The 16560-nt window shown below is 39.0% G+C and overlaps 1 long non-coding RNA gene across 1 annotated transcript in view; it reads right to left on the bottom strand.

The window, feature by feature from the left end:
- LOC137084318 (uncharacterized) overlaps window positions 1-16560 on the bottom strand; it is a 31464-nt gene that overhangs the window by 5077 nt on the left and 9827 nt on the right. Inside the window, exons 2-3 of the long non-coding RNA XR_010906738.1 lie at window positions 15962-15994; window positions 697-857 (exon numbers count right to left, since the gene is read on the bottom strand). This is a non-coding gene — a long non-coding RNA (uncharacterized lncRNA). The remainder of the gene's footprint in view (window positions 1-696; window positions 858-15961; window positions 15995-16560) is intronic.

Here is a 16560-nt window from a genome sequence, read left to right as displayed (position 1 = left end):
CCTGTTCAACTGCAGCCTCTGGGTCTGATTCCGGATCATAGATGTATGGCTGTATCTGATTAAAAGCCATATTTTTATTTTGAATAAAGTTTTTTCCCGCTGTTAGGGATGACGCACTCGACTCAACACAATAGCAGCGCGCTGCTGCACACGTCATTATTTAGCTCCGCTCACACGACACGCCCCCACTCGCTCGGCTTTTTTCGGAAAGACTCGGAACAGCGCATCTTTCTTATATAATTATAAAAAAAATAAAGACTTTTCGGAGATATGCAGGATGCAATGCTACTCTATAGGTACTCAAGATTGACATGACACTGACTGAAACTGAGTGTTTCACCCCCCCTTTAATATAACTTCAACTGTGTTCATCAGAAAGAAGAAAGTCAAATACACTTAAGGCTTGAGGGTGAGTAAATCATGCGGTCATTTTCATTTTAAAGTGAACTAACTTTAGGCAAGGCAAGTTTATTTATATAGCACATTTCATACACAATGGCAATTCAAAGCGCTTTACATAGAAATAAATTAAAATAGTGATAATATATGCATAAGAAATAAGAATTCAAATTAAAACTAAAATAGTTGTAAAGAGAATTTAAAAAATAAAATAAAATCTTGATAAATAGATCCTATCTGCCTGATTCAAAATTTGGTTACCCCTATCTGAGATGAAGCAGGCTCGCAAGGTCTCACCTTACAAGTCGGTCCAAGAGGGGCTCCTATAGGGGGATGGTACCTTTGCCCCGCAGGGGCTCCCTTTTCTTGAGTCCGCTTCTTTGCACTGTCTGGTACCACAAGCAGAATGAAGCGAAGCATACTGCTCTTCTTTTCCAATCTCTTCCAGTAAAACAGCCCTAACCAAAAATAATAATCAGCAGGTGTAAAGGAAATAGACATATACAGTTGTAACTAAAACAGTTATAAGACCCAATTCTTTAAATGAAAGACACAAAATGTATGAATCAGCCTTATTTTGTTTTTTCATAACCGTGTTTTGATATGCATATTCAAAGTATTCACAGCCTTAAAAAAACTTTGATGCTCTACAAACATCATGATGCTCTTTGGATGTGCATATTCACAGCCTTAAAAAAAACTTTGATGCTCTATAAACTGACTGCCAACATTTTGAACAGGTGCAATTTAGTACTCATTTTAATTTCCAATTGTTATGGTAAAACTGCACCATACGCACTCTCACATATGCACATGCAGTATACATAGACAGACAGGATGGTAGGTAGCCTGACAAGCCAGATCCACATTAATGGGTCCTGCACACTGTGCGATTTTTCAAAATCCTTTGCCAGACTGTACGAACATGATCCCCGATGTAAGCCATGTCACACTGTAAGATCTCAGTTGGCATTAATGTCAGACTGCACGATAGTGAAGGCGCGCTAAAAACGGACGAGCACAAGAAAACTCGTCTGGAGTTTTATATCATCAATGAATGACGCGTTCAGTGACGGTGAGCTGCATTACACGCGGGACTGAAATGCTGGCTACAAAAGCCCCGTTTCCAACACAGGAACTTTACCCAGGAACTAGGAACTTTCAAGGGGGTAATCTAGCGCTCGGAAAGCGTTCCACCCCTAGGGGCGGCCATTGCTAACCAAGCCATCACCTGCTGTTAGCATCCCATTGACTCCCATTCATTTTTGAGTCACTTTGACAGTGAATAACTTTACATCTGAGATGTTTAAAGACTCCATTTGTCCATTGTTTATTTCTAAAGAAACATGACAATGTATAAAAGGCTCCATTACCTTGTATCTTACACTATCGCCCCGCAGCAGCTGTTTTTGTAAAAATAGGCTAACGATTGCGTCATAACCAACGCGACCCTGTCGCACAGTTGAGAAATTACCGTATAGACCTGAAGAGACGCTCGCAGGCAATCTTTTACTGTCTATGAGACAATCGGGGGGACGTGGAGACATGTCCTGGAGACTAGTCTGATAAAGTCAAGGGGGAAGAATGGGGAGAAGCCCATAGTGAGCCAAAAGCAACGGGAGAAAATATTTAAACAACGTGATTCAGCTTTTTCTTTCCACATCTACTAGAAGACTCACAGCTGTCAGACAGGAGGCTCACGTCACATCTACGTCGTCAAGCTCAGTCTGAGCCTGCGCAGTTCGCTCAGCCATCAGGAAGTGAGTGCCCCTAGGTTGACTTCATTCTTTCGCCGTAGACGTCAATGGGAACGCTCGGTCCATTTCTTTTACTGTCTATGGGAACTTTGGGTGGTACTTCGTGTGTTTAGACCGCAGGAACCAGGGTATAAATGAAGTTCCGGGTAAATATTTCCCCCTCCAAACGGCCCTGCTCGCGAGGTAGTACTTTTTCAAAGTTCAGGAACTTTCGAGGGCGGGACTTGGGCGCTGAACATGCAGATTGGTTTAGCTCACGCAGCATTTTAGTTCAACCGGCATTTTTAAAAGTCTTTTGCGAGGTTCGTTCTGCGTTCAGTAAATATCAGTCTTGCTCTCTGTCTGGTGGCGCGCGGTCGTCTCAGCCATCTCACGTTCAATGTCCGTAATAGCTGATAATAATATACATTGTCATTTTAAATCTAGCTTTACAAGCTTTCTGAATATGCTGCATGCTGCTGAATCTGCATATTAGTGCTCTTTTCTGTCGTTGTTAATTACCTCTTTAGTAAACCTATACATAACCAGCAAAAGCAGCACAGCTTGAATCTCTTCCATACTCGTTATTAATTTTTTTTCACCATGTAAACGACCTGACCGATTACTTTTAAGTGTGTGTCCTTACATGACGTGACGGCGCGCGCCGCGCTCATGTTGACAAGAGAGGAAAGTACATTTTTCTGAGGGGTAAACTTTTTATTTCGTAAGTTATGAAGATAATGTTGGAGTAATGACACAGCGTATATTGCCCCAGGCAGTTTTTACTTTAACTGCGCCTGACAGAAGATTTTTTTTTCTGAGATGATTATTACACTTTACAACAAATAGCTATAAATAATACTGTATTAGTCCTGGTGGCCGTTAAGAGTTGCTATGGCTACAGTTAACACACTCCAGCTGCTGGAGAAAACAGCGTTGACATTTTTGGTGCGGCAGACAAACTGCATGTGACAAAATGGTTGCGATTGAAAGTCATCACATGTAAACACCAGATCGGTTTAGATAACGTCTCATGTAAACAGTTCACTAAATCTTTCAATCGGTACACTTAAAAATGATTACTGTCCTTCACTGATTTGGAGGAACAGTCGCGCGCAGTCCTACATCACCGGACTAATTTGCCTAATCTTCTCGGAACTTTATCGCGGTCGAAACGCAGACAGCTGCAGGTCTGGGGGGGAAGAAAAGTTCCTGTAAAAAAGTTCCTGGTACAAATTGTTCCGGGTAATTTTGGTGGAAACGGGGCTATAGAAATCTCTAGCTCTCGTTCTGGTCATAGTTTGTCTTGAAAAACGGAGATATTTGACGTCGTAGGAGAAGTCACACTGCAGGATTGTGCGCCAAATCTTCTGACACTGCCAGAATTTAGTCTGAGGTAAAATTTGATCGCAGCGCTCATTAATCGGCTGTCGGTGAACATGTCAAACTAACGATCAAAGACGTCAGATTTTAGCCTAGGATCAGAGGAATCTTTTAGGTTGTCTTTCAAACTCCCTCTGCACGCGATAGAATAGCGCTACACCAACCAGAGCAACGAAGGTGAAACAGAGCTTGTTGATAGATTCACCGTATCCGGTCGGTTAAACTCCAAACACATCTTCCCTTTTTAAGAATGACTTCAGTGCCGTTCTTTGTTCTTTTCTCAGAGAAAAGCTTAACTCCAAGTCTTCCAGAATCGCAGTGAAAGCTGATTCGAAAGACCACCGCCGTTCGCCAGTTTCTGTGTTTAATATAAGCAAGCAAACGCAACTCGGCCGTCGTCATTATGGCCCCGCCCGCTGACTCTATACACGATGTGATTGGCCTGTCCAGATTGAGATGAATTTCTAGGCTAGATGGAAGGCATTTTCCAAACTCCCAACGAGTGTGATGGAGATTCGAGATATACAAATTTCTGCTTCCAATAAAAGCCCCTCCTTTTAATTTAGAAAGCTAAAACTTTCATATTCTTGTCACATAAAACATCCACAGCAGTCACGCTGAGCTGGGTTTCTCTTGCAGCTGTACACCCAACGCATATGCACATTTACAAGTTAGTCAGTGTATCGACATTTGCCAACTTTAGGTCTTATAATAAAAGCCTTTCATTTTCAATGGTATTTTAAAAAGCTAATAGATTCTTACTAAATCTAAGTGGGGAAGGGAATGTCTTAATTCTATTAAATGTTTTTATAACAAATATAGTCTATTTTAAAGAAACCTCAGTTACATTGATCTAACCATGATAATGTATTTAGGTTTTAGGCTAGTTCACCGCTCACGCACGCCAATTTATACCTGAAACGTTGAAACAACGACATGCAACTTGCTCATGGAAATGATAACTGTGTGTGTATGAGATAAACACAGTTTCAGTTAGCAAATAAAACAGGACTTTATATTGTTGCTTAAGTTACCTTTAGTGCAGTTAGTCTGCAATGTTTGAGTATCCATTGGCGCGATTTGTAGGTTAACGTTACTCGGTCTAGCTTTCTGTGCTCTCTTGCACCCCTTTAGCTCCTGCTGGTAGAATCTGTAAGTTACACAATTATGAATGTTAAAATTCAAAGACGGCCATACTAAAGCAATGCATTATTAAGCTGTATAGCCATCTCTACTGGTCTAATTCTTTTTACGGTCTATGGTCGAAATCTGCAATTGCAGTTATTCGCAGAATTATCAACTTTATGTAATTTGTGCCTCGGCATGGTAAGCCACAGCCGCGGATGAATCCAATGTTTTGAGGAGAATGTGCTGTTGTCAGTCACCGCGCCGGTGTGGATACTGTCATTCGGAATCACAGATTCTACTGTTTAAAGCAGCACTTGGCTACTTTTGCTCTCGGGGTCCCCCTACAGTTTGGAAAAAATAATGTCCTCAACTGCTGTCGTAAGATCTGTCATCCTACAACAGGCGATGTCATCGCGCGTGCATTTGTTGACATGACAACCCTGAAAGCCCTGAACTAGTGATGCGCGGGTCGTCTCATAACCCGCGGAGCCCGTATTTCTATTTAATGGTCGCGGGTGCGGGGCGGGGTTGTAAAAATATATACAGTGGGGCGGTGCGGGCCAAATAACTTCATAAAAGTGGCGCCGCGGGTTGGTGCAGCACTAACAGTTCCCCTGAACACTGCAAGAGGAGTTCAGAGTTCTTCTGGCGGCGCATGTGAAATGTCTTCATCCCAGGTAACGTTACAGAGTCAGTGGCATGTTTCAGCATGTCATATGAATATAATTTCATGGGTTTTTTTTTTTTTCAAACGCCAAATAATCACGATGCTCATGTTTACAAGCCAGCGTCATTATAGTAGTCTATTGGTTAGCGTTTTACAGAATCTATATGATACTTCAGTTCAATGTTTGAGTGGTAGGTAATCACCGTAACAAGCATGACAGCATCGGTCGGGCACGCCTCCTTCAGCTCACGCCGACGAGCAAACGCTGGTCACATGTTGATCCTCGTCCTGCCTTTAATCACATCACTTTCTCGTTTCCTCTAATTGCTTTCCTCCAACAAAACCTTTTCTTTCTTATTTCTCTCTGCTGCTTCGGACATGACTATTATCCGACGAACAAAGTTGGGCTCGCACGTCCGAATGTAAGGAAGTGTGGGTGTTGGTGGAAGTGACGTATATGCCGTAAAGCAGTCGAATTTTGTAGTTCTTTTTGTTCTCGGGTTACTACCCGAAACCCGAAGTTTAAAAGTACGATTAAAAACGATACAGACCCCATCAGGCTATGGCAGACGTGTCATTCAACCTATTGTAAGTCGATTTATCATCACAAGAGTCTTAAAAAATATATTATGAAGGTTGAAAAGTTGCCTAGTGCTGCTTTAAAAGTATGACCAACAAGAACGTCACCTGATTCTGAACAAGTAAAGTAGCTAACATCCACTTTTGTTCTCATCAACTATGGGGAAAAAGCATTGCAATAAATCGCAATGATTAAATCTAACAATCGCTTTGTTTTCGAATTTTCAAATTGCGTGACTAACGTACATTTAATGTGTATTAGGGCTGTTTACGTTTTCATTTCTGTGCAGTCAAATAGCCTACCTAATTGTCATATACCAACAAATAATTTATATTTACTATAATGCACAAAATCCTTGTTTTCACATGGGCCAGTTGAAGTCTGCTTTTTTTGTATGTAGGCACATGGAAAGTTCGAGTTTTTGTTGTTTTACAACGCATTTTACAACGGATCTCCAGTTGTCACTGGTGATTGTAGTTTGAGCCTTTCTGGACCCGTAATCAAATTCATAAAGTGCTGTGAGAAAAGGCTATACATCTTTACCTCCACATCCTCACACATAACCTACTAACCAGGAACTTTTGTGTACAGCCCATAGTAGGTACAGCCATAGACAGTAAAACCACGTTGAAAGCTCAAACCGGTGCACAAAGTTTTGCTACGGTTTCCGGTTGAACGTCGTCTTTCCAGGAAACGGCGTGCGGTGCAACTTTCTTTTACTGTCTAGGGTGCAACGGGTTTGGTTTGAAATCGTGTTTGAGATGCGTTTTCTCCTATTTTTTGTTTACGGTCTATGGTTTTCTTCTCTCTTGTTTTGGTGGGTGTGTCAAATATGTCAGCCCAATCACAACATGTATGTAAACCGCGGTATTAAAACGACAGCTCGGACAATGGGTCCAAGCAAAGTTGTTTATGTGTCTGCTGCAGCCATAGACCGTAAAAGCTCAGTATAATTGAAGACATTAAATACATAGGGTTTATAGTAAATATAGCATATCAACATGATAATTTAGTTTATATTTTTTGCTTCATTGGAAGGCAAGGTTATTTATGGACCAAATATCATTATGGTAATTTGCTTTACATAAAAATGAGAAATAAAATACAAGTTACAAAAAAGGAAGAACTAGAAATAAAATGATTTAAATTATAATTGATTAGGTAAACATGTTTATAGGGATGTTCTTTTTTTATTCTGGATGGGAAGAGCAGTGATTGCATTGAGCATATTTTGCAGTATTCAACACAAATTTATATAGATTTTATCCGGCTCTGAAATTTTTTCAAAAAGAACACAAAAATTGGCCTTCTCAGCAACTCAGCTGCCATAGTTGCAACTCCTGCATCATCAGAACACATAGATATACATAATAAAGTGTATTATGTGTGTGTGTGTGTATATATATATATATATATATATATATATATATATATATATATATATATATATATATATATATATATATATATATATATATATATATATATGGTTCATATACATTTACATGTACATACATTTAAAAATACATAGATATACATTTATTGTGTATACCACTGGTTCAATGCATTTTCCCCAAGCAAAATAAAAAAACAGTTTGATACGCAACAGTTACAAATCGTTTTTGGGCCCTTAAGGCGTTTTATATTTTAATAATTAATTCAATGTTATTCATAATTTATTTATAATTTAATTCTGCTTTTTGTGCCCCATAGCCTTAGATACCATAGCCTACAAAGAAAGACAGTTAAATAAATTACCAAACAAGAACAAATAAATAAAAAAATTGTATGAACATATACCACCCATTAAACAACAAATTTGAAAAAGTACAAAATGTGAAATTTTAATTATCTTCAGAATTCTTCCCATAAATGTAGGCCTATTATTGTGAATGAGTGAACTGTATCGGATACAGTACGTGCATTTTTGACCAGTGTTCCCTGACAAATGTTCCCGAAAATAGTTTGAACCAATTAAGCAAATATGGCAGCCTTATTTCACTTACATCCAGGAAGGTCTTAAAGCCAACAAAACAGCTGCAGTTGAGATTCATGGGAATGAAATCTTCTATTTCAAGTATTTTTTATGATAACATGCTTGCAAAGTGTGTGTGTTTGTTTAAGATGGATGGGTGACAGGCTTAGAGATAGAGTGATAAATAAGTCTTATCTCATTGTCCACAAGATGGCAGTGTTTGTTTATATTATGTGGCAATGTAACTTGCTATTAATAAATGAAAACACTTTTACACAGGTAACAGGGTAAACTTTTTCTTGTATAGAGTGGCACGTTTAGCCGCTACACTACAAACTGTTTGACAAATAGCCGTATATTTGTTAAATTAGTACAAATGTAATTAATCTCTGTTCTCACATGACTGTGAAAACTGTGAGACTGCCTCTGTGTGTGAGAGAGGTCTAAAAATAAAAGCTGGCACTAATGAAGCCCACTCACACAGAGAAAAATCAATTAAAATAGAAAACGGTGACACAGCAATCATAATAACTTATCTCCTGCATCCTGTTGTGTATATTTTATTGCCCAAATATTTACACAAACGACAATAATTCATGCAGTAATTTCATGCCTCACAGTTTTCCATTTTAAATGAAGACACACACGCACAAAAAAGACTCCGGAATCAACAAAACAGCTTCATACTCTGTGTGATCAAACAAAGGTGTATCGTGTTATATTAACTCTAATGAATCTTCTCGCTTTACACCTTGTGCCATCTAGTCACACTTTAGGAGAAATATTATTGTGTGCAGCCTCTTTCAAATCTGTTTACACGAGCCTGTTCAACAGAGCGACTGCCACACAAACACCCACTGATACTGTCAAGTGCTTCCTGTACACTGACACCTCCATGTCCTTGCAAGGCTGAATCGTGTTATAATAAGATTCAGGGTTACACGGTGGCGCAGTGCTGTCAAACCCTTTCCAAATCCCAACTTAAAGACCTCATGGTGTTCTGCTCTCCTGCAGATATGATCAAACTACAGCTACAACTAGCCCTTCAGCAAAAGTGCACATGCTGTACTCTTCATACAGATTGTTTGGGTTTGTTGATTGACATCAGTGTGAACCAAAAGGTTTTGCCTAATTTTTTGCTTGTGTGCTTTATTCATTTGCTTTTATCCGTCTTTAAGTCCATGTCAATTTTTAAAGAGCAAATCGATAGCGCTTATCATTCAGAGATGCAATTTCAACCATTCTCTCCTGTCTCCTGCTGTAATCCATGCGTTATTAGATGCGTTTTCTTTTCTGCATTTTTTCACTGTCTATTCACTGACACGTCTGTTTGCATCTGACCAAGAACTGGCTCTTTGCTCCAGCCTCCTCGCTACAGATGCAAAGTTGCAAACAGTAAAAAGTAAAGAGCTTTTTAACCTTTCAACCATTAGTTATTTAGGACTATGCACTCCAGAAGTGTATATTATGAATAATTTTGTGCTGCTGTGGCTTTTTCTCAGGTGGCACTTCATGTCTTTTCTGTGCAATATATTACAGCTCTTCAGATTGTATAGGTTTTGTTGTGTTTGATGTTTGAAGTTACAAAGCCTTCCTTACCTTTATTTCTGAGGTCCTTATCTCAAAGATTCTGCTTCTGCACCTTTGATATATCTTGTTTGAAAGGCTGCTTAGTCCTTGAATGTTCTTTTAAGATTTTTCTGTCTGATACAGTGAGGAAAATAAGTATTTGAACACCCTGTTATTTTGCAAGTTCTCCCACTTGAAAATCATGGAGGGGTCTGAAATTGTCTTCGTAGATATGTATCCACTGTGAGAGACATAATCTAAAAAAAATCCAGAAATCACAATATATGATTTTTTAACTATTTATTTGTATGATATAGCTGCAATTAAGTATTTTTTGAACACCTGAGAAAATCAATGTTAATATTTGGTACAGTAGCCTTTGTTTGCACAGAGGTCAAACGTTTCCTGTAGTTCGTCACCAGGTTTGCACACATTGCAGGAGGGATTTTGGCCAACTCCTCCACACAGATCTTCTCTAGATCAGTCAGGTTTCTGGCATGTTGCTGAGAAACACGGAGTTTGAGCTCCCTCCAAAGAGTCTCTATTGGGGTTAGGTCTGGAGACTGGCTAGGCCACGCCAGTACCTTGATATGCTTCTTACAGAGCCACTCCTTGGTTATCCTGGCTGTGTGCTTCAGGTCATTGTCATGTTGGAAGACCCAGCCTCGACCCATCTTCAATGCTCTAACTGAAGGAAGGAGGTTGTTCCCCAAAATCTCACAATACATGGCCCCAGACAGTCATCCTCTCCTTAATACAGTGCAGTTGCCCTGTCCCATATGCAGAAAAACGCCCCTAAAGCATGATGCTACCACCCCCATGCTTCACAGTAGGGATGGTGTTCATCATTCTTCTTCCTCCAAACACGTTTAGTGGAATTATGACCAAAAAGTTCTATTTTGCTCTCATCTGACCACATGACTTTCTCCCATGACACCTCTGGATCATCCAAATGGTAATGGGCAAACTTAAAGGGTTAGTTCACCCAAAAATGAAATTGATGTCATTAATGACTGACCCTAATGTCGTTCCAAACCCGTAAGACCTCCGTTCATCTTTAGAACATAGTTTAAGATATTCTATATTTAGTTCGAGAGTGTATCCAACTGTATGCACACTTTACTGTCCATGTCCAGAAAGGGAATAAAAACATCATCAAAGTAGTCCATATGTGACATCAGTTAGTTAATTAGAATCTCTTGAAGCATCGAAAATACATTTTCGTCCAAAAATTAAAAAAACTACGACTTTATTCAGCATTGTCTTCTCTTTCTTCTTTGTGTTCAATCCTCAAATAAAGATTCAAACGGTTATGAATCAGTGAATCGATCAATGATTCGGATCGCCAGTGTCACGTGATTTCAGCAGTTTGCCATGCGATCCGAATCATTGAACGAAACACTTAATCACAACCGCTTGAATCTTTATTGGAGGTTTGAACAACATATAACTTTTTGGCCTTAATTCTAAGCGGTATTTGTGGAGAAAACCAGGCACTGCTCTCATCACCTCATCACCTGTCAAATTCAGTCCCAAAATTGCATAGATTTGTCTTTAGTACAAGCAGATAAAATGTTTTTCATATACTTAAAGTGAAATGTTAAAGTACATGAGCTCTACCTTGTGTCCCTTAAGTTAACGATATTCCTTGGCAGTTATTGTATTTTTCTGACAGAAAGACCAAACAGTTAGTTGACAAGGGACAGTGTAAATAATTCATGTTTTTCAGAAGAGATAAGAGTTTTATTGCTTTTACCTGTGATACAAAGATTTTGTTTGTTTTGTTTTTCATATCCTCCCACACTACAGATCTATATATAAATATATACACATACAAACAGTATTCATTGTATATTTGATATCAAAAAGCAAGCTTATAGTTTTATGGTTTTTGAACATTGTCGTTAATGTAAATCATACCTTTTTCAGAAAGATTCTGTGATCAATAAGTATAAATACTACATGACTACATTTGCTGATCATTCATTATTTATAAACTACTAACATCCATTCAACATGCATCTTCTCTTCATATGTAGTCATGTTACAATGAACAGCAGAGCAGTGAAAAAAAATGTTTTATATACATATATATATATATATATATATATGCATACAGTATGTGCGCCCTCAGACGATGTAAATAGAATCTGCTCTATTGTTTTTGTGTTACAGAGCCAAAAAACAGCAGCTGCTTTTGATGGAGGGAGATCCAGCCGTGTTTGCTCTGCTTGAAGTGAATATTGGCGAAATTGGATTCAGAGTGACAATTGAAGAGGGACTAGGGGCCGGCAGTCGGGTCATTAATGACCTTTCCATAGCAGGTATCTCCCTTATTTGACAGAAAGGAGGAGGAGAAGGTATGGAATGTATTTACAGGTCTGTCGTGAAGAAACCACAGGGCACTTCTCAGGAGATGACACTGTCAGTCAATGTCATCCAAACTCATTTACTGTGTCATTTACTGTTGTCTCCAGGAGAGCCAAGACTGATCTCCTATAGTTGTGGTCAGGCTAGAAGATACCCTCAAGCTGATAAGATGTGTCAGGATGATGTTTTATTTTGGGGTTTTAAGCACAGTGTGAAACCATGTCCATGTTGTCAAGGGCATTACTTTCTCTTGAGTTTGTAGAAAGCAGTTTTCCCTTTTAGTTGATATGATGTGGATGGAATTAGTGATGCCCAATATATCAACTATCAGCTGGTTTTATACTTGATGCACTACTTTTCAAAAGTGCAATATGATGGAATTTAAAAGTCATTCTCAATTTAATTTAAAATTAATAGTTACACAACCTTCTCTTTCTCCTCCTTAAAGGGTTACTTCAGCAATTAGCATATGGCTTTCTATCAGTAGAAACCCTGGAGTATTCAAATGATCGTGCTCCACCCCCTCATATCCCCCTGAGATGAGAGATTTTATTTCTGAAAAAATTACTCCAGTGACGCAAATATCGTCATTTTGCGTCATCTGTACATTTTTTGCCTAAAGACTACAGCCAGTAGAGGGAGCCATTTCCGTATGTTATCAACTCGCACATGGGCGGTGGGATCACTCTCACAGCTCAGCTTGCAGCTGCAGGCATTCATGTAAACGGTGCGGCCGGCGGAGCAAAGTGAATGTTTTAACTTTTAAAATTAATACCTATGAAAAGTCAAGCTTCCAAAGGCATGAACTGAAAACGCACCAGACTGAACACGTGCTGAGAACTACTGCTCATACTACTCAACTACTACTCATCAAGAGAGCTCTTACCTCAGCTCATTCATGATGAGTGTAATCTGGCTCCTGCTGCGTTTGTGCTGTGACACTCCGTCAGCGACTAAATCAAATTATGTGGAACAGACACGTTCAGTTTTTAATTGTAGTGTCTGTTCTCTAACTGAATTGATTTTATGAAGATGAACGCGGTGGGAAAGTGATCCAGTGTTTCAGTAGCGGTGGCTTTGGGAGTGGCCTTTTGAGGAGTGGAATTCTGAGAATTGTTGTCTTTCATCCCCATGAGACAAAAATACATTTTCTGTTTTTTCTCAGTCAAGAAAGCATCAAATTCAAAAATTATTTCACATTACTACTACATTAATGACCCAGTTTAAATACAGATTCATCTTCCCAGCGCTGAAGTACCCTTTTAAATTAATATGGCTTTCAAAATTGAATAATTCACTCAGACTCTGTCAAAGTGTTGATGCATATCATAATGAAGAACTCCTTCAAAACTCTCTAATGTGTCTCTAAGAATAGTACATTATAACTGTCTTTTATCTGGAAAACCTGCATTGCAGATTAGCACACACTGACCTTTATTTCTTGATTAAACTATAAAATAATCCCTGGATTTGTAAAAGATATGGCTCCTTTAGAAGGATAAGGAATGGATTTACAGACACCCCCAAAATATTGGGCCAAGAAATCTAAGCCATTAAAAAGCAGCTGTTTGTGAGGAACAATAGAGTATTTATTTGTTAAGCCACCCAGAAATTAGAAAGAGATACCCCAGTTTGCACAACTAAACTGAATATGATCCAATTGTAATACTAATAGTTGAATCATTATATTCTGAAAGTCAGAGGTCATGGCAGCAACAGATCAATGATTAGGTTTAAGTTGATTGTTAATTGTGTGTTGGCAGTGCGTGAACAACCACACATGATAAAAATCATTAAACCAAAGCAGTCTCATTAGACAAGCTGTTTTGATCCTCTGAGGAATGTGACGTCACAATCCTCATGCCCTACCCACGGCGGCTGACTGACAGCCCTGCATTACCTTTCCGCCCTCAGCTAGTTGTACACTTTCCGCTATTTTTTTTCCACGCTCCAATAGCTATATAGTTAAACAATGTCTCCTTAGCAATCCCAGTGTTTTGTTTTTGGATGTATGAGTGAGCACAAGAGTCTGCATCTACTCCCAGCATCTGAGCTACTGAGGAGGCAGTGGATTTGTTTTATTTTTCAAGGTAAAGCACCTCAAAATACACATAAACACATTTTTGTCTGCACAAATCATTTCACTCCTGACTGCTTTATGAACGAGCGGCAATACAGAAGGCTTTGCAAAAAAGTTATACTTCTCAAGGATATATCAGTCTACTCTTCGTCATTGGCCAAGTGTCAAATTATTTATTTATTTTTGACCATTTTGTATATTGTCATCCAGACAGATTGGCCTGTCACAATAATCAATATATACAGGCCAATCAGAAGAGAGGCTCATGAATATGAATTAGACAGGCCAAATAGACCTGTTCTTATCAGAGCTTCTGAGAAAAGCACTGTCAAAATATATTGCTATGGTTTTTAGTATTTATATCCTACATATATTTATTTTTAAGGACATTAAAACCCCCAAAAAGGTGTACAATATGGGACCTTTAAATTATCCAAAAACTACTAGAACAATGTTATATATTTTGTTGACTTTTGTTGTCTGCTTACATTATCCCAAATGTTTCCAACAATGTTTAAATCCAGAGAAATAAGCTATTTTATTCCAGGACATGGACTATGTCCTAGCCTAGAAATCTAGACACACCCTAGCGGCAGCAAATCTTATTTGCCACAAGTATCGTTTAGCAACTCTCAATACACTTCTAAGCTGTAAAAACCAAACTCTGGTCAGGCCAATCACATCGTGTATAGAGTCGGTGGGCGGGGCTTAACACAATGAAGGCCGAGTTGCGCTTGCGTTCTTCTAGTAAACACAGAAGCTAGCGAACGCGGCCTTTCGAATCAGCTTTGACCGCGACTCTGAGGGACTTGGACTTGGAGTGAGTTTTCTCTGAGAAAAGAACGGCACTGAACTCATTCTTAAGAAGGGAAGATGTGTTCTGAGTTTTGCTGCCCGGATACGGCGAAAGTTTAATCTGTCTACTAGCTCCGCTTCACCTTTGTTGCTCTGGTTGGTTTTAGCACTATGCAGAGGGAGTTTAAAAGACAAGCGTTTATCCTGCCTCTCGGATTGAGCCCTGTCAATGGTGAGTTTCCAGACCAAACATGTTGGGCTGACTTGTCAGGCTAACTATGTCCATGCGTTTCCTATCAATCACATCATACCAGCATTACCCTCGATTTACTGTTTTATTTTGTAAAAACCATGGAAACACTAAAGACGCTTTAATATATTATGTGTTTTATCAGGTGAGCAACTGTTTGGACACATTCATCGACAGAAAACGAATCATTGTTATATAGCTCAACACAGTCATATTGTTTAAATCTCGTTTTCTTGATTTACTGCGAGTTCCATGTTTTACCATGCCCAATATGAATCTTTATTACTGCAGCGTGCAACAAGTGTCTCATGGCCACAGAGTGAACAGACAGAGTAACATTTTAAAATCATTTTCAACACACTCTATCACTGTATCTAATGTGATTTTAAAAAAACCAGTGCTGCGTTATCCCACATACACATGACCAGGCAAAAGCGGAAGCGCTGATCTTCGGCATAATATAAGCTCCGTGAAATCAAGGTGTCATCAAGCTCTGCCTTTGTTTTGATTAAGCTACATCTAGTGGCGAAAAATTATAAATTGTGGCTTTAATTTAAACTCATTGATTACTATTATGTTCAGCTTTAAATGGTGATAAATTGAGAACAAAGTATTAAGAGATGTTAAATCAAAAGTTTACAATACATACTTGACTTGAATTTTAAATTTGACCAGTGTTTTTTTTTTTTAATTGACAAAGAGATGCTTGCATGAAGTGTGAATTTCTTCCCAAATGTGCTCACGCCAGAGGGTGTTTTCGCATCTAGGGTTCATGGTCTGAGACTAACTGCTAGAGCTGGGAAACAGGAGTGCAATTAGCACTTACATTTTTTTTATTAGGCCTATAAGGAATGCTAATTATAGAACTCTTGAAGTGGAAATTTCCAAATGAAAATCATTTGCCAGCTTTAAGTGGGTCAATTAGGAGAAAAAGATTGTAAGACTGCTTCAGTCAAGAAATTGCTTTTCTGAGTCCAGAATAGCATTAAAACATTGCTTCTGACTGTGTGTATTATGCATATACAGTACCTTTCTGACCTTTTCGTTCTGTTTCACCCAGTCCTGTGAAGAACAATAGGAGAGAGCTGTAATCCAAAGCCCATAAACCTGTCTAACCCGTAGTCCTGATTTTTCTAAAACATTGCATGATTTATCTGTAAAAATACTTAAAGGGATAGTTCACCCAAAAAAGAAAATTAACCCAAGATTAAAGGGCTAGTTCACTCAAAATTTTAATTTCTTTGTCATTTTCCCAATGTTGTTCCACACCCGTAAGACCTCTGTTCATCCTCAGAACACAGTTTAAGATTTTTTAGATTTAGTCCGAGACCTTTCTGTCCTTTAAATGTAACGCCGCATTCACACGGGGCGTAGGCGTTAACGCTTCCCATTTACTTTGAATGGGTGACATCATCCGTTGCCGAACTGAATTGTGGGTTCCGTCGCGGCGCTTCACTCGCGTTGCAAGCGGCAGAAGTTGAAGAATTCTCAACTTTTCAAGCGCCAGTGCAGGCGTCATCCAATCAGATCGCCGTATGCAAATATCCTACAGCAGACGCTAGCCAATTGCGTTCATTACTGCTCCGTGAACCATCCAGACCATAGACCGTTAAAAATCCAGACGCAGC

Source organism: Pseudorasbora parva, chromosome 8 (assembly GCF_024679245.1).
Source record: "Pseudorasbora parva isolate DD20220531a chromosome 8, ASM2467924v1, whole genome shotgun sequence".
In the NCBI taxonomy this organism is placed as follows: domain Eukaryota; kingdom Metazoa; phylum Chordata; class Actinopteri; order Cypriniformes; family Gobionidae; genus Pseudorasbora; species Pseudorasbora parva.
The sequence above is the reverse complement of the archived record's forward strand: the minus strand, read 5'-3'. Positions and strand labels throughout refer to the sequence as shown.